Below are 19,885 nucleotides of genomic sequence, written 5' to 3'. Positions count from 1 at the left end.
CGGAGCAGTGCTGCCAGCCTCCGAGTCTTCACCCTCGCCTGGTCCAGCTTCAGACTCATCCTCGCCTGCAGCGGCTTCATCATCCTCGCCTGCAGCAGCCTTTGCTTCTGCCTCTGCGTTGCCTGGTCCAGCTTTGGCTTCAGCTTTGCCGTCGCCTGGTCCAGCTTCAGCTCAAGCTTCAGCTCCAGCTTCAGCTCCAGCTTCAGCTTCGCCCGGTCCAGCTTCAGCTTCAGCTTCGCCCGGTCCAGCTTCAGCCTCTGCTTCGCCCGGTCCAGCTTCAGCTTCAGCTTCGCCCGGTCCAGCTTCAGCCTCTGCTTCGCCTGGTCCAGCTTCGGCTTCTGCTTCAGCTTCAGCCTTGCCTGGTCCAGCTTCAGCTTCTGCTTCAGCTTCAGCATCGCCTGGTCCAGCTTCGGCTTCGGCTTCTGCTTCTGCTTCAGCTTCAGCTTCAGCGTCGCCTGGTCCAGCCTCCGTGTCTTCGCCTTCAACGTCGCCTGGTTCAGCCTTGTCTGGGTCTGCTGTTAACCGGCCACTTTCCAGGCTATTGGTCGGGCGCCATGGCCGTCGTGGGTGGTCCCCAGACCCACTTCGCCTGAGTCGCCGCCACTGCCTTCTGCACGGCTGGCCCCCAGACCAGTGCTATCGCCGCCGCTGCCGTCCGCACGGTCGGCCCCCTGAACTGCCTGCTTGTCGCCGCCGTTGCCGTCCACATGGTTGGCCCTCGGGCTCCAGTGTTGTCGGACCCCTGAAGTATTCTGTTTTGGACTTTGTTTTCTTGAGCCCCAGTGTGTTTCTTTTTTTGTCTTCTTTTGGTTTTGGACTCGTGTTCTGTTTTGTGACCTTCTAGTGCTCCTGTTTTGTTTTGCTCCGAGTGTTTCCCTCCTGTTTCCCATCCTCTGATTACTGGTGTGTGTATTTATAGTGTGTGTTCACCCGTCTGTGTTGTTCCCCTCGGTCTCCCTGCGTCTCTCTGTCCGTCTCTTTGTGTATTTCCTCGTACCTCCCTGCATCTTGGTTTCTGGTTAGTTCTGTTAGTTTTTCCAGTTTAGGTTTTCTTAGTTCATGCTCACCCTCGCCATTTCCGTTTGTATCCACTTTTGTTCAATAAATACTCACCTGCACCAGAGCTGCTGCATTTTGGGTCCTTTCTACAAACTCCACACGTCTGCCACACCGGACGTGGCGCTTCCAACACTTCTTTTAGAGTGTGATATTTATTTATAATGATATGATTTCAACTACCTACTTTTCCTCAAAATAGTAAATATTTTAAAAACAAACAAATCTGTAATCAAATTCAACTTTATTATCATTTCTGCACTAGGCCATGCCTCACCTCTGGTAAAACATTTCCTGCAAATCCTTCCCTACCATTTTGAATAAACCTGCTAACAAAACACCAAAACCAGTCACTTAATAACATCCTTCAGAATTACTATGATGCAGTTTCGTGATACTGACTAATCGAAAACAATTCCCTATATTTAATGCAAAAAGTGGGAATGTTAATGAAACTTCTTTGTTTTGGATCTCACTTGGCTGTCTGTTTGTCCTGCAGCAGCCAAGTGATGATCATTTTGAAGGTTCCAGTCGCTTGTGCTGTTGTACTGTATCAGGTTTACTGGGCGACATTTTTTTTTGTCTATTATCTACCCATGTATGTCTGTGAGAGCAGGTTAAACAACAGAACCATCGGTCTGCATGTGCAGTTTAGCTGGTTTATAATGGTTATATTTTTATATTGGTAGGACAAACTCTTTATGAACCCATCAAACATGTCAATGCCAGTTTATTTCAACATGCACAACAGTAGCAGCAATCACAGAAATCACGTCCAAAGATGTTAAGATGGAGGAAGACAGGATGAAAGAAGTGCTTCTAATAACTGGTTGTTATTAGGTAATAACTGGTTGACAGGTGTGACAACTGTCAGTGGTTTCTTTATCATGTCACATGAGGGGAGGCCTCTAGAAGGTTATCATTTCAAGTATAGGGGCCATGTGCAGGTATGAAAGGGATGGTCTGTTGGCTTTTTCTTTCTTCTACACCCGCCATCACAAAGACATTACTTCCTCTGATAATAATTGTTTTACAATGCTTCCAAGATTTAATTGAATACGTGATCTATCTGGTCTTAATTGCTTTACTTAATTCAAAGGGGCGATCGTGGCTCAAGAGTTGGCAGTTCGTCTTGTAATCAGAAGGTTGCTGGTTCGAGCCCCGGCTCGGACAGTCTAAGTTGTTGTGTCCTTGGGCAAGCCACTTCACCCACTGGTGATGGCCAGAGGGGCCGATGGCGCGATATGGCAGCCTGGCTTCTGTCTGTCTGCCCCAGGGCAGTTGTGGCTACAACTGTAGCTTGACACACACCAGTGTGTGAATGTGAGAGTGAATGAATAGTGGAATTGTAAAGTGCTTTGAGGGCCTCAAAAAGCTCTATATAAATGCAATCCATTGTTATTAATTTGGGGTTTAAATGTGGGAAATCTTCCAAAGCATTTTTTGAAGGTTAAACTTTACTCTCTTCTGTTCTGTTCAGGCAGTCCTTCTCTATCTGATGAATGCAGTGCTCTGTGCAAAGTCTAGAGAAAGCAACTCTTTAGTGTCTGACTATGCACATAAACACTTTTGGGATATTTTATGTAACAATGGTTATTAAACTTCATTATTTTTTCCTGGTTATTTCATGACTAAAAATGCATTTCAAGTTTCAGTATAAAAAAAACTCATATTACAACCCAGGTGTTTTTTCTTTTGTAGAAAATGTGGGGCACAGTCAAGAACCCTATTTAGTTACATTTATTTATGTACATTTAGAGGATAAATGCAGAACAACCTTTGCTGGCCACTGGCTTTGTTAGCAAGCACATCACTCATGTACCTTAAAAGATAACACTGCTGACAGAACAAATATTGAAACCGCCGTGAGTAAACATTCTTTAAAACAATGGGTGATAATTTTCAGACAGTAAAAACAAGGAACCAGTTGTTTGGATTGTGCCTAAAAATCTTCATAGAACTAATTCAGTCACAAAGCAGCAACGTGATGCTGTAACATCACAAAATCAGACAGCATTGGAGGTGTTCGAGGAACAGCTTCAACAGAAGTGCTAAAGGAAACAAAAAGAAGCCCGAAGATACATTTAAAATGAAATAAAACATTTATACAGGCAATTCAAGGTCATTGAGTCATCACAGACAAACACTTCCTGTTTGTACAGTCTGTACAAGCATAGTGTGCAAATATCTGTGCTTCTATTCTGTGAAATGACACTCACCAACTTTCTTGGAGAACGTATCCTTATCACCAAACAAAAGATCAGTTTAAACCCCAAAGACAAACTGCTGTTTCTGTTATTGTGGTCATTAGTAATCTAGTGTACAACTTGGAAATGATCTGCCATTATAAAAGGCACACATGTGTGCACAAACACACATCTGTAACAACACTGCTGAACTTGTCAGACTTTAACAAGTCTGATGAGCTCAAACCTGTTGCATCACTCGTACAGAGATCAGATGAAATAAATATATAAAAAAAAAAAAAAAATTCCCCACTCGCCCCTGCGGGCGGTCAATCCTTCGAGCTCGGGTCCTCTACCAGAGGCCTGGGAGCTTGAGGGTCCTGCGCAGTATCTTAGCTGTTCCCAGGACTGCGCTCTTCTGGACAGAGATCTCCAATGTTGTTCCTGGGATCTGCTGGAGCCACTCGCCAAGTTTGGGAGTCACCGCACCTAGTGCTCCGATTACCACTGGGACCACCATCACCTTCACCTTCCACATCTTCTCGAGCTCTTCTCTGAGCCCTTGGTATTTCTTGAGCTTCTCGTGTTCCTTCCTCCTGATGTTGCTGTCATTCGGAACCGCTACATCGATCACTATGGCCGTCTTCTTCTGTTTGTCTACCACCACAATGTCCGGTTGGTTAGCCACCACCATGTATATATATATACTAGGGGTGCAACGATACACAAAATTCACGGTTCGGTTCGGTTCGATACTTTGGTGTCACGGTTCGATATTGTTTCAATACAAAAAAAATGTTCATGCCTTTTTAATTTGTCATTTATTAAAATTATAAATATATATTTTAACTCAAAAGTACAGTTTTTAAATTTAATGTTGCTGAAACAAAAGTAATTAAAAAAAATAAATATATCTCAGGGCTCTCAAAATTTCAAAATCCCTGGTAGCCCTTCGGGCAGGGACTCTTCAGTTTTTGGTAGCCCAAAATAAATGTAAGTAGCCCGAATAAAAAAGAGAGCAATTTTTTGATTGATGTTTTGTTTCCTTTACAATATTATACATTAAAGTATAATATTGTAAAGGAAACAAAACATTAATCAAAAAATTGTTGAAAACAAATTACAACATTGTATAAAAATTACAATCATCAACTCAAATACTTGGTTCTAATTGAACAGAAATTTCTATGAACTTGTAAGAACTGTGTAGGACATGAATCAGTCTGTGTCAGATCCTGAATTTGAAATTTCCACTGAAGTCACGGGTAAGAGACAAGTGGAACCAAGATCTAGGCCATTTGCTTTTTGAAGTTTGCAAAGACTGATAAATTTTGCCAGTGGTAGTTCACTCTTTGCAACATAGTACGCTGTTCTAAACAGATTTTTCAGGTTTATTTTTAGTATGTTATTTGCAATTGGTGTTTGTTCTGGGAAAGATATTGCAGACTGAGCAATAATGCATTTCTTGCATTTCTCATGGGTTCTAATGGGGGCCTTTCTTAAAATGACTGGTCCCAGTAACAAAGGCGCTTGTCGACTCAGAAATCGAGAGAAAACCAACAACACACCCGGCAGAACATTATGTTATTTACACGGGTGCACATAAGTGGTCCGCATGTGGCATTCACTGTCAAAATAAAAGACGCGCACCAGATAAGAAGTTGCAACACGCGTTTGCATACAAATAAAAGGCACCGTTTTTGTCCACTAGAGTGGGATTTTCACGGCACATTCCGCACCACATCTCTGTGCGTTCATCATTTGTTTGAAGCCAGCTCACCTCCTGCAACCACTCTTCCGAGAATACGTGCTTCTTTTGTGGTTCGGACTCCTTCTGACATTTGTTTGGAGGTGGAGGAACACCAAAGTTATTGCTTAAGGGAGCTTGCTTCTTCGACATCTTTAAGAGTTCTAAACAAATGTCTGTCCTCCTCCAGAAAATCTTATGTATGCAAACACACTTTGCAACTTCATATCTTGTGCGCGTTTTTTTTTTTTTTTTTTGACAGCGAATGCGCACCTGCGGACCACTTATGTGCAGCCCCGGTTATATAGCTCGTCATGTTGCAGCCACAGAAATTCTTTTGTCCATGGAACCATAAAGCTGCACTTTCTTTTTGCCTTATAGTCTGATTTGTCATAACTTTTCCGTTTTGTGGTAAGCTTTTCTTTGGCTGTCACTTCTTCACCCTGACCTGTCTTATTTGGCTCAGCAGAACTAAGATATATATCCTGCTGCTTTTACACACGCACTATACGAGCTAAATTACCGGGGCTGCACATAAGTGGTCCGCAGGTGCGCATTCGCTGTCAAAATAAAAAACACGCACAAGGGTTAGGGTTAAATTTAAAAACTATACTTTTGAGTTAAAATATATATTTATAATTTTAATAAATGACAAATTAAAAAGGCATGAACATTTTTTTTTGTATCGAAAATATATCGAACTGTGACACCAAATTATCGAACCGAACCGAACCGTGAATTTTGTGTATCGTTGCACCCCTATATATATATATATATATATATATATATATATATATATATATATATATATATATATATGGAGTGCTTGTAGTCACAGACAATGCAAAGAGGAGTGTGGATATTTCCCTGCACTGGACATTCTCCCCTGGTTTCCCCGGAGCCCCTCTTCCCCTGCTGTACTGTTTATATGTATATATTTCACCTGGTTTTCCTCTGTAAATAAACCCCCTTTTACTTTCAACCAGCTTTAAGTCTTGCAATTAAGTCCTTCACCTAACCAACCTTGACAGTAACATTGTCACGGTCATGATCAGGTCATGTAGAGAGGTAAGTAAGGACCCAAGTACAGGCACTGACTTTTCTGAGAGTGAGCTTTTACTTGCAGTTGGTGATAAACAAACAAAACAAAGCTAACAGAACCTATACTGAGAAAAGCTAGAAATAACAAATTAACCTGAGGACGGTGAGCTGAGGCAAGGAACAGGAAACATGGGGAAACGGGCAGGGAACACAGCTGACACTAATCAGATGAAATGAGACTGGGAGGAAGCAAAACAGAATACACTGACATAAGACAAAGACCTTCAATGTAAAACAGGAAACACACCGACTGACCTCAAGACAGAGACTGGGGAGACATGGCGTGTCCAAATTCAGGGTCTGCATCCTTGGAGGACGCGGCCTTCGCGGTCTATGTACGTCAAAGGCCGAGAGGGCCAAAAGTGCGAGGCTTGTGAAATGGCAACCATGATACTCACCGCTGGAAATGTTTCATACAGCATTGTTTGACAGAAATGAAGGAGAAAATGTTTTTGTTCATCTGTTTGTATGAGCTTTGTTTGAAAAGTATCCGAGGCTGAGACATGATTGTTGGGCTTAATTTCTGTACTGAACAGTCATTTTAAGATTAGCCAATAAATAACAATCAGCTAATTTTGTTAATGAAGCTAAAGTCATCTCACTTTGGTAATGTAAATATAATATGGCCAATATTACAGTTATTATTATATTAATCATTATTAGTTATTACAGCAGTGAACTCTAGCTTCAGTAAAGTTGCAGTTATTTATATTTATATAGTTATTATGTTGGCATTACTAAATTTGGCTCAATGTTTACATATATGTGTAAAAAGAAAATGTACGAGCTGTGATAACTGTTTCTGATAAAATGAAGAGTAGACTGATATATGAAATATTCCTTTATTGGGTGTGAAAATCAGACCATGTCATAACTGCTTTAAGTCATACAGAATAGATATCAGAGCCTTAAACAGGCTGACATCTGCTAAATGGGTCAAACTGGGCAGAAAGTATACAAACACAGAACATCCTTATAGAATATGATGTAACACTATAGATCAACTTACCTCAGAATATATAAAGCATATAAACAATTACAGCAATATGATGCAACAAACACAGCAGTGCTACTAATCCAAAATACTCAAAGCTTCATAGAACTCAAACAAACATGGACATTTATTTTTAGGTCCATTCTGCTGCTGATACATACTTTAAGTTTCTGAATATTACACTTGTTGCTGCCTTTCATAGTGTGTAACTTGAAGGCCCTGAGTACTTTCTCCCACACTGAAAACACTTGGATGATAAAATTATTTGAACATTACCTCTTAAGACTGATTCAGGACAGACAATTAGTTATGTTAAACTTTTCTAGCAGTCCTTCACAAACAGGGAACAGTCTGTCTATTCTTTCCATCTGTCAGCTGCTGCTGGCTCTTCCTCCTCCTCTTCCTCACACACTGCTGAGTTTGTCCTGGTGGATCATCAGGGGTGCAAAGCCTCACAGATGATGTGCAGCAGCGGGTCCCGCAGTCTGTCCTCACTCTGGACACTTGCAGTTGTCACACATGGAAATCAAATGTGTGATAAGCTGCAGGATTCAAACACAAGTGTAACTTATAAATACATGTTCATACTTTTATTACACAATCAGAGAGAAAGAAAAAGAGAGACAGTGCAGGACAGAGAGAAAGTCAACAGTCTCAAGTATATACACTGCTACAAAACAGCACAAGAGAAGGAGGGTTTTTAAAGATGAAAACTATAAAACAATTAAATTTATACTTATTTTGTCATCTAAAGGAAATTTCTTTTTAATACAGAAACATAGGGCTCTCAGGAACTTAAGCTGTCAGTCTCAAAATGTCTTTCAAAATAAATGTTAAATGTTTCATTCTTTTCTTCACAGTCCATTAATTCTATTCTCTTGTAATCTAAAAAGAGGAGAAGAACAACTGATGTCACTTCCTTGTTTTCTCTCAGTATACGAAAAAACCCAGAACAGAGTAAAACCTGCCAGTGTTTGAACTCCTTTGAGGCTAACAGGACACACTGCAGTCTGTTCAGAGTAAAACATACATTTGTTTTTGAGAGTAAAGGTCTGACAGCTGCTGCTTGAATCAGCAGTGAGAAAACATGGAAGCTGTAGTTGGACTGTTGTTGATGATGTATGGAGTTTCTCATGGTGAGCTGTTCAACTTTTCCTGCATTAATACTTCATTTTAAAATCAAAAACATGTTTTGCAGCCACAGGATCCAGTACAATCAGCGAAATAAGTCTGATAATATTCTTATTGATGAAGCATTTGAAACAATGAGGCACTGAAAAAATAATAGTTTGGAGAAAGATCAGCTGAATACAGTCTCAGTTTGTGAATATAATTTGAATGTTGTTTTTAATGACATTGTTTGGTGTCTTGTAATAATAATAACATCAAATGTTATGATCTAATTTACATACATATGCACCTAAAATAAATGCAGTTATTACAGTTGAGCTGATTAAACTATATAAATAACAATATTCATTATAAAATTGGACTGAAGATGAATCATTTACTCAAGTATTTATTTAACCTTGTTTTTGCTCTTTATAAACGACACTCACTGTTTTATTTAAACATTTGCAAATGTTGCCACAGTAGTAGAGACCGAACGCTCACACTGGGGATATTTTTGCTTTACTTGATGATGATGATGATTATCATTATTTAATAATAATAATGGATTGGATTTATATAGCGCTTTTCAAGGCACTCAAAGCGCTTTACAATACCACTATTCATTCACTCTCGCATTCACACACTGGTGGAGGAAAGCTACAGTTGTAGCCACAGCTGCCCTGGGGCAGGCTGACAGAAGCAAGGCTGCCATATCGCGCCATCGGCCCCTCTGGCCAACACCAGTAGACGGTAGGGTAAAGTGTCTTGCCCAAGGACACAACGACCAGGACAGAGAGCCCGGGGATCGAACCGGCGACCTTCTGGTTACAGAGCGACCATGGCTCAGGGGGTTGGGAAATGCAGGTGTGGAAACCTACTGTAATGGCAGACAGAATGGGACTCAGATTTTGGAGCTTTGGGAGGAACTGTGGTCATCCAACTGATGAACTATAATATGCTGTTCAGGAATTCAGTAAATAGACTTGTTACGTTTCGGTGTTGTCAGTGTTTTGTTTTTGCGTGACTGTCATGTGTTTCCTGTTTTACTTTGAAGGTCTGTTGTTATCTTAGTGTGTTCAGTTTACGTTTCCTTGTCTCGTCAGGTCTAATTTGCCCCAGCTGTGTTTCCCTCCTGTGGTCCATTCCCTAATTGCTCCTTCTATGTATTTAAGCCCTGTGTTTCTGTATGTCATGGTCGCGATCTTCCCCCCGTTGTAAATAGTTTGACGTCTTTGGTGGAGAGCCTTAGTGGGTTTTTTTTTGTGTGTTTTTCTTTCTTTATTTTTACTTTTTTCGTGTTGCACTCCGGTTGCCTAGGCCGGGGTGTAACATATGGGGGCTCGTCCAATCGCTGGAGGGTCCGAGGGCCGCTTCAGCCTCCGTCTGTCTTCGCTGGAGGGCCCGGGGACCGCTTCGGCCGTCCGCCGTCGCTGGAGGGTCCGAGGGAGGGACCGCTTCAGCCGTCTGTCTTCGCTGGAGGGTCCGAGGGCCGGTCCAGCCTTCATCCGCCTTCGCTGGAGGGTCCGAGGGACCGCTCCGGCCTTCGTTTGTCTTCGCTGGAGGATCCGAGGGACCGCTCCAGCCTTCTGCAGCTGGTGGGCTGCGTGTCCGTGTGTGCAGCTGGTGGGCTGCGTGTCCGTGTGTGCAGCTGGTGGGCTGCTCATCCGCCTTCGCTGGAGGGTCCGAGGGACCGCTCCAGTCTTCATCTGCCTTCGCTGGAGGGTCCGAGGGACCGCTCCAGCCTTCGTCGTCTGCTGGAGGGTCAGTGGGACCGCTCCAGCCTTCATCAGCTTCGTCCGTCTTCGCTGGAGGGTCCGTTGGAGGGACCGCTTCAGCCTTCGTCCGCCTTCGCTGGAGGGTCCGAGGCACCGCTCCAGCCTTCGTCTGCCTTTGCTGGAGGGTCCGAGGCACCGCTTCAGTCTTCGTTTGTCTTCGCTGGAGGGTCCGAGGCACCGCTCCAGACTTCATCCGTCTTCGCTGGAGGGTCCGTGGGACCGCTCCAGCCTCCACCAGCCTTCATCCGGTTTTGATCAAACATTTCACTTGGGGTTACATGTTTGATTTTTGGGTAGGGGGAAATGTTACGTTTCGGTGTGTCAGTGTTTTGTTTTTGCGTGACTGTTATGTATTTCCTGCTTTACTTTGAAAGTCTGTGTTATTTTAGTGTGTTCAGTTTACGTTTTCCCTGTCTCGTCAGTTCTAATTTGCCCCAGCTGTGTTTCCCTCCTGTGGTCCATTCCCTGATTGCTCCTTCTATGTATTTAAGCCTTGTGTTTCAGTGTGTCATGGTCGCGATCTCCCCCGTGTTGTAAATAGTTTGGTGTGTTTGTTGTAAATAATTAGTCTGTTGTAAATAGTTGTGAATGGGTTTGTTAATATTTTCGTTTGAGACACCTTCGTTTTGGGATTTTGGTGGAGGGCCTTCGTGGTTTTATTTTCCTTATCTTTGTTTTTCTACGTTGCACCCCGGTTGCCTAGGCCGGGGTGTAACATATGGGGGCTCGTCCAATCGCTGGAGGGTCCGAGGGCCGCTTCGGCCTCCGTCTGTCTTCGCTGGAGGGCCCGGGGACCGCTTCAGCCGTCCGCCGTCGCTGGAGGGTCCGAGGGAGGGACCGCTTCAGCCGTCTGTCTTCGCTGGAGGGTCCGAGGGCCGGTCCAGCCTTCATCCGCCTTCGCTGGAGGGTCCGAGGGACCGTCCCGGCCTTCGTCGTCTGCTGGAGGGTCCGAGGGACTGCTCCAGCCTTCATCCGCCTTCGCTGGAGGGTCCGGGGAACCGCTCCAGCCTTCGTTTGTCTTTGCTGGAGGGTCCGAGGGACCGCTCCGGCCTTCGTCTGCTGGAGGGTCAGTGGGACCGCTCTAGCCTTCGTCAGCCTTCGTTTGTGTTCGCTGGAGGGTCCGAGGGACCGCTCCAGCCTTCGTCGTCTGCTGGAGGGTCAGTGGGACCGCTCCAGCCTTCATCAGCCTTCGTCCGTCTTCGCTGGAGGGTCCGTTGGAGGGACCGCTTCAGCCTTCGTCCGCCTTCGCTGGAGGGTCCGAGGCTCCGCTCCAGCCTTCGTCTGCCTTCGCGGGGGGGTCCGAGGCACCGCTCCAGACTTCATCCGTCTTCGCTGGAGGGTCCGGGGGACCGCTCCAGCCTTCGTCGTCTGCTGGAGGGTCCGTGGGACCGCTCCAGCCTCCACCAGCCTTCATCCGCTTTTGATCAAACATTTCACTTGGGGTTACATGTTTGATTTTTGGGTGGGGGGAAATGTTACGTTTCGGTGTTGTCAGTGTTTTGTTTTTGCGTGACTGTCATGTGTTTCCTGTTTTACTTTGAAGGTCTGTTGTTATCTTAGTGTGTTCAGTTTACGTTTCCTTGTCTCGTCAGGTCTAATTTGCCCCAGCTGTGTTTCCCTCCTGTGGTCCATTCCCTAATTGCTCCTTCTATGTATTTAAGCCCTGTGTTTCTGTATGTCATGGTCGCGATCTTCCCCCCGTTGTAAATAGTTTGACGTCTTTGGTGGAGAGCCTTAGTGGGTTTTTTTTTTGTGTGTTTTTTTTTCTTTATTTTTACTTTTTTTCGTGTTGCACTCCGGTTGCCTAGGCCGGGGTGTAACAGACTACTAGATGTCAGTATAATAAATAATACAGTTCTTCGTAATATCACAAAGCATAGATCTCTCTTTATTCTCACCAATGCAACATTTAGGATCAATAACCTAAACAGGAATGACAGTGGTAATTATAAAGTTTTTACTGCCATCTACTGATATTATTTGATTGTTACATTAATATAGCAAAAAGTTCAGTAAGCTTTGTACCAAAATAGCTGGTAGAAACATACTCCAAAGAGCTAATTTTTCAACACTTGTATCTGCATTTCTGCTTAAATACTGAATGTCTGTACTTTTGCCAATTCTGCTGGTATAGGAGGAGAAGTCAAAACCAGAAGCCGAGACTTTCTACAAGTTTTTTCTACAAATGCTCAAGTTTTTAAACTGTTCCAACATCTCTCTCTGTATATCTGTATGTCTCTGAGCTTCTATGCTGAAATATTATTAAAATGAAGGTAAAAACCGACATGATCATTCTGCTCAGACCCCAAGCAACTCTCCAACACTTCATGGGCTGGATGCTTCTTCTACACACATCATTCAAAGCGACACCTGTGCGTGCATGTGCAGCGAGTGGCTGTGATCTTGGAGTACCTGAGGCAGGTAGGGATCACGGCCAACCGGTAATCAATCTGCGACCTTGGGATATCACATGTTGACAATTTATCATCTCTCTTGTACTGACTTGTTTGCATCTGAAAACTTTGAAATTGTGGTCAGATTATTAGCATCACTTGTAGCCTCATCAAAGTCTTAACTTGTGTTTTTATTTAAAAAACGTTTTGGTGTGAAAAAATGAATTTGCTGATTTGATTTTGCTTTGTGATCCACACAAAGGAACCTGATTTGCATTTACAAGGTGGTAAAACAGATACATTCACACTGCACTCTTGTTTCACACTGGTCTAAACCTCATGCTTTTTCTCTGTAAAGTTCCATTTCTCAAGCTAACTTAAATTTCTCACACCATCTTCCTCTTTTTTGCTTGCGTAACGAATATTAAGCAATGTCACCCAACACTGATCATGCTTTATTTAAAGAAACATGATGCCACATTGTTACACATTAACTGACATTAACATTTGCTGTTATCTAGAGCTACGTTACCTACCAGTCATCTCTATAACCTCTTGCCACATAAACAAGAGGCAGTGGAGAAATACATCCCTAACTCTTCACCTGGGTTTTTCTTTGTTGATAAAAAGGCTAAAACTCCCCGGCCCTGCATTCAAGACCTAAATAGCATTGCTATGAAAAATAAATAGCCACTCACATTCATATGCACTCCTTTCAAGACACTACTGGAAGCCAGAGTTTTCTCTAAGTTGAATCTCCAAAAAACCTTTCATTTTTCATTTCCACTATTTTTTGACTTGAATTGTAAACAAAAACAGATCTCATTAATTTAAATACAATCCAGATCAGATTTATATATGTAGCACCACATCGTAACATGTGCACTGTCAAATGTTGAATCTTATGTCAGCTTATTTGTACTTAGAAGCCAGTTTAACACACGTCTTCCTCTGTCGGCTTTGTAGGTTTATGACCATTGTTGGGTGGTCTAACCTTACTTGAGCAAAGAAGAGGAAGATGGTGTGAGAAACTTTGCTTGAGAAAAGGAACATTATAAAGAAAAAGCATGAAGTTTAGACAAGTGTGAAAAAACAGTACAGTGTGAATGAATCTGTTACAATAATCAAAACAGTTTGAAAACTGCTGCACTGAGTAACACTGTAAAAAGTCTGAAATGTATTACTATTACATCTAATGTGATCACTCTAAATTTTTCACATAGTCAGTACTAGCGAGTTGCTTTCTTGATAGCTCATCTCTGTACAAAGGGAACAAAAACCAATGAACATCACGTCTAAAGCTAAGTCAGCTTAAGTTCCGTCTCAGAGCTTCTTTTAGAATACATGACAAATGTTTTGTTCTCCTTCTCACAGTCCTTCACACATGAAGTCTATTTGCTTGAAAGCTAAAAAGTGGAAGAATAACTGATGTCACTTCCTTTTTTCCTCTCAGTGTGTGAAAAGATAAACAGAACTTCAGTAAAACCTGACACCAACACATTCACACATTCTCCTTTGAGGCCGATTGCTGACAGGACACACTGCAGTCTGTTCAGAGCAAAACACACACGTTTGGTTTTGAAGTTTGAAAGCTGCTGACTGGATCAACAGTGAGGAGACATGGAAACTGTAGTTGGACTGTTGTTGATGATGTTTGGAGTGTCTCATGGTGAGCTGTTCAACTATTCTCATGTAGTCTTTCACAAATACTTGATTTTAAATCAGTAACATGTTTTGCAGCCATGACATCCAATAAAATCACTGAAAGATGTTTGAGCTGCTTCATCTATAAGAATAACAGTGAAATATTTTTTTTAAAAAACACCTAAAATTCAGATAAAGATCAGATGAATACAGCCTCAGTTTGTGAATATCATTTTAACTTTGAACTAAACATAACAATTTGTGATCTAATTTACATAAATATGCGCTAAAGCTGATTAAATCATAGAAAGAATAATATAATAAGAAAAATTGGATTATCCCTGAGCCCTAGCTGTGTGCAACATGTGTCGTTTTCATCTGCATGCATATAAATGCTTCTTTAGATCTCCTCGAATCTCTCTCCTCCCAAATATAAGAACAAAATCAGCATTAGCTCAGAGTAGCTTCATTAGATATGTGAATTAGATGGATGCGATTTGATTTTTTAAAATTTGTGCTTTTGCTTTGCTTGTGCCAAGTTGCTTTGATAAAATCTCTCACAATTAGAGTCAATTTAATTGTAGATTTTCTCTTAACCCTTTGTAAAAGAAAATAAAGGTATAAATCTGAGTATTAATCCTTATTACTCCAAACAGCTTGTGTAGGTTGTTCTAGCCTTTCCAGGTAACACGCCCTCGAAGGCTGCACTCTAGGCTTCTAAAAGCATCCTATAGGTCAGGGGTAGGCAACTCCAGGCCTCGAGTGCCGGTGTCCTGGAGGTTTTAGATGTGTCCGTGATCCATCCCAGCTGATTTAAAGGGCTAAATGACTCCTCAGCATTTCTCCAGAGGCCTGGTAATGAACTAATCATTTGATTCAGGTGTGTTAACCCAGGGTGCGATCTAAAACCTGCAGGACACCGGCACTCGAGGCCTGGAGTTGCCTACCCCTGCTATAGGTTAACAAGTACCACAATCAAGAGGGGAGATGATACAGTTTGACCTGCAAGCGTACTCAGGTTTCTTCATATCAGGGCAATCAGGGAAGACACCTGGTCATCAGTGCAGTCAGGCTGGGCGAGTCCCCTCACCCACACTGGCTCCAGCTAAACCCTTCATCATCTACTGGGTAAGACCCAGTAGAAAATCACCGTCCTGTACAGGGCGGTGGGTACTGAAAATTGACAAATATATTCTCTCTAGGTTTGATTAGAAGCACTGTGTTACCCACACTGTGAGTGTTTTTTGTGCTTCTGTTTTTATTTCAAGTTGACTAGTTTTTGACTTGGTAAAGTCAAGCCAGTTTAACTCACATATCTTTCTATCCCTCCTGCACCCTCTATTCTCCTGCAGCTACAGGAGAATAAAATCGTCAGATTACCTCTTTATGTAAAGCTTTAGGGATGTAGTTCTCCCTTGCCTCTTGTTTAGGTTGAGTTTACAGAAATGACTATTTAATGTAGCTGCAGTTAATAGTCAATGTTAAGTCTATTATATCGGTATCATGTTTCTTTGAATCAAACATGACCAGTGTTGAGTGACACTGTTTAACCTTTAAAAATTTAAGTTGGCTTGAGAACCACCTTGTACATGTAAATGCTTCCTGTGTGTGAATGACAGTGTTGGTCAAGTTACTTGAAAAAAGTAATCAGTAACTAATTACTAATTACTTCCCCCAAAAAGTTACTTTACTGATTACTTATTTTCAAAAGTAATTAATTACTTAGTTACTTTTTAAAAACACGATTTACAACCTGAAGAGGTGATAAAGCGATAGATCTTTCAGCCCAATTCTACTTTTTCTGCATAATCCATCATACAAAATGTAATCAAATGGAAAAATCTCTTTTTTTTAAACTTGTTTTATCAGTTTTAATCTTTTAACTTTATGCATCAAGCAAAAATTTAATTATATGCAACATTCTCTGACTTGAATAAATTTGTTTAACATTTAAACCTATTTTCTGCACATCCCAGCACATAAAATAAAATATTTTTTGTGTTTACACTCACTCTTTCAAATAGATGCAAGTAAAACACAGCAGAACATAAATAAAGTCAAAGACTCAGCGGTCCTGTTGCTCTATTTTCACCTGTAAAGCAGGATTGCGGTAGGCGGAGGTTTACCCTGGTGCAGGTGTGCCGCGGTCAGTTGAAGAATCTGCGAGTTTCTCTGTGAGTTTCCCATTACGTCGTTGCGCACTCGGTACTTGCTTGGAAGTTTAGGGGTTTTTTTCGCTGTAAAAAGAAGTTTTCTTCCCACGCACAACGGACGCTAATGTTTTTGTCACTTTTTATGGAATCAAACTCAAAGTAAGGTCAGTACTTCCACGCTTTAAACGCTGCACGCTCATACTCTCTCCCACAATCAATATGTGATCCATTGTTGATCTGCACACAGCTGTTGTCACGAACATCGCACTCGCTTACGCCACTGTCGTGAGACATTCTCGCAAAAAATCACGGTTTTAGTAACGCAGTAACGCAGCGTTCCTACGGGAAAGTAACGGTAATCTAATTACCGTTTTTGCAATAGTAATCCCTTACTTTACTTGTTACTTGAAAAAAGTAATCAGATTACAGTAACGCATTACAAGTAACGCGTTATTGCCCATCTCTGGTGAATGACAAAGCAACATCATATCGGCAGTCATAAACAAGACATTTTTAAACTTCTGCACTGGCTAACACTGTGATGAGTCTAGAAGTGATGCTAATACATTCATATAAACCCATGATATACCCATGCTCCAGACTGATAACAATACTATCAATAATATCAGTATCGTTATGCCATTGAGATACTATGACAGCTATTTAACCTGATCCATAGTGTTGTAGAGAGTGTTGGTGTTAATGTATGTTTTGGGGCATTACACCCTGGAACCTTCAGAGGTTTTTCAGGGCTTTCCCTGTCGGAATGTTGTGTGGGAAACATGTTCCTGTATGTGTTGTGACTAACTGTTGATGCCTCCGAAAGTGGTCATTAAACGTCCTGATTGTGGACCCTGAGTCTTCGAGCATTATTATCCTGAGATTATAACACATAGAATTTAATGGACAGTTGATACTGGTGGCTTTCCCTCTGTGAGCTGCTGGGAGACCTTATGGGGTTTTTATGCTTGATGTGTTGTTTGTGTTGCGTGTGTCGCAAGACAATTTGTGAGATCACATCCTGAATTTACCAATTTAAAGGCAGTACATCGGCTGGTCATTCACCTTTGGATTTTTGTAACTTGGCGCATTGCGCACAGCCATCGCAGCTGGGTTGAAGACATGAGAGAACAATTGTGCCGATTTTTTTTTACCACCATTTTGATGAAAATGCAGTACAGAAGCTACTGACACAGTGTGGAAGATGTTGCAACTGTTTGAAAACTTGAGTTTGTGGAAAGAATGTTGCAAAAAAACCCCCACATTTGACAAAGTTTTGGTTTCCAGGTTTTCAGTTTTGACTCTTTTTTTAAAAAAAAAACCTGTCTGACGTGATATTGTCTAATTGGTGACGCTTGTCATTTACAAAATTATTGCTGGTATACATGGCTGTATGATGTATCATTCTCTCTAGCTAGTGATCAGCGCAATGCATGCTATGTCCTATGTGAAAGGGCCTTGGGTAAAGGTATCTGAGGAGGCATATCTTGTGTTGTGGGACTGAATAATAAAAAACACCATAGTATAACTGGTCAAAAATAAAGTCTGGAGTACTACTATTTTTTTTAACCCCAAGGGCATGCAAGTATTTCCCACACTCTTGCTACACAACATGTATGTGCATATATGTATAGTATGTTACCACTTCCCTTTTCAGGGAACAAGAAGTGAAGCACCAACACTTAAAGCTGTTCTGCAGCAATGGAGGTTACTCAAGCCTTGAAAGTTTTTCCTACATGTGTCCAAAGTGTTCTTGATTACTTACAACCCTGCCCCTGCAGATAGAGGTGTTTGCAAAACTAGTGTTGGAACATGCTGTGATACCATGTCCTTGTGAGTATTATTTGAACTGTAATGTACAGCAGAAGATCATGTGTTTCCATAAAAATGGCAAGAAAAAGGAAATTAACCCTAGAAGAAAGACAGACCATCATAACATTTAAAAACATTTCCTACACAGAAATTGCAATGAAGTCAAGATGTCAGTCAGTAGTTTCCTTCACCATCAAGAACCACTCTAAGTAAACTGACGGGATGAGGTCTGCAGACTTCAAACCACACAGAATCAGAAGATACATTTCTGAAAGTCAAGCTTGTGTGGGACACCTCACAAGACCACAGCTTTAAAACTTGATAGTGATTGTAGAAAACAAATCTCAGTTTTGACTGCAAAGAGAAGCCTTTAAGTTGCAGGTTTGACAGGTCGAGTTGCAACAAGAAAACCATTTATAAGATGCCAGAATAAGTTAAAAAAAAGGGTTGCCTGGGCCAGGAACCACAAATGTTGGACTACTGTAGACTGGAAGGCAGTTTTATGGACTGATGAATCAAAATGTGAAATCTTTGTTTCATGCTGAAGGGATGGTTCCTCAGTGTGTAACAGCATACGTCAAATAAGTAAGAGAAAGAGTCTGGTCTGTATGTAAAGTCCTTTTGCAATGGCATATTTTGATGTTTTGGGGACTACATCAATAAAACTAATAAACTAAATCATAGCAACAATAAAAAATAATGTCTAAAAAAAGGCAACAAAAGTGTAGCTGGTCAACAATAAAGTGTGAAGCAGTATCATTATTCTTTACTAAATATTATGTAGCACACTCTTGCTACATATGTATATGTAAATAATAGTATGTTACAAGCTGTACTTATATTATATATTTATATTCCTGCAAACATATTCTTCACTCAGTGCTCACCATGCTGACTGACATGTTTTTACTTTTTACTTTGTGTTTAAAGATGAAAAGTAAGCCACAATTGATCTTGTGCTTTTGTTATCCACATATCTGTAACTGATCATTTCTCTTTAATACAGTAACACAGTTTTCTTATTAACATAATCTCAGATTCAAAACTTCTTTTAAAATAAATGAAGATTGTTTCGTTCTCTTACTCTCAGACCGTAACGACATAATTCTGTTTTCTTTAAGCTAAAAAGTGGAAGAACTTGTCACTTCCTTTTATCCTCTCAGCAGATGAAAGAATAAAGAAAACTTCAATAAGTCTTGAAACCAGCTTTTAAAAAAAATATTTTTAAACCCCTCTCATTCGAGGCTTATCACTGACACTTTGCTTCAGTTCAGAGCCGCTTACATGTTTAGTTATTCTGAAAGCTACTGAGTGGATCGACAGTGAGCAGACATGGGAGCTGTAGTTGGGTTGTTTTTGATGATGTTTGGAGTCTGTCATGATGAGCTGTTCAAATTTTCTCCTGTAGTCCTTCGTTAATACTTCGTTTTGTAGTCAATGTGTTGTTGTTTTCAGCAATGGGAATCAGTAAAATAAGTCTGACATTGTTGTAGTCTAAATAAATCCCCGGTACACACCTGCAGAGGAATTATTATTCTGATGCTGCTTTGAGCAACGTGAAGTTATAGACATCAGCAACCACAGTCAATTGTCTTCCAGGTGCCAGAGCAGGGGACGGTGAGGGAAATTTAAAACTGCTTGGCTAACGGTAAACATAAATTCAGTAAAATCTTTTTTGACGCCAGCGGTAACGACATCTGGTTTAGTCAATTGAAGGTGACAAAACTATTGCATGGTTGTGTAACTTTGGTAAAACAATGTTGTACTCTGTAGTGTTCATTTGTTACCATTACCAGCAAGTCAAACAAGTACAGGATATCTTAGTTTTTCTAAAATTGCTGGCTGTCCGAGTGGTGCCCTAAAAAACAATTTTGTTTTTTGTATATAATTGCAAAACTTTGTGGGGGAAAC

This window comes from Astatotilapia calliptera, chromosome 2 (genome assembly GCF_900246225.1).
Source record: "Astatotilapia calliptera chromosome 2, fAstCal1.2, whole genome shotgun sequence".
Classification (NCBI taxonomy): domain Eukaryota; kingdom Metazoa; phylum Chordata; class Actinopteri; order Cichliformes; family Cichlidae; genus Astatotilapia; species Astatotilapia calliptera.
The sequence above is the reverse complement of the archived record's forward strand: the minus strand, read 5'-3'. Positions refer to the sequence as shown.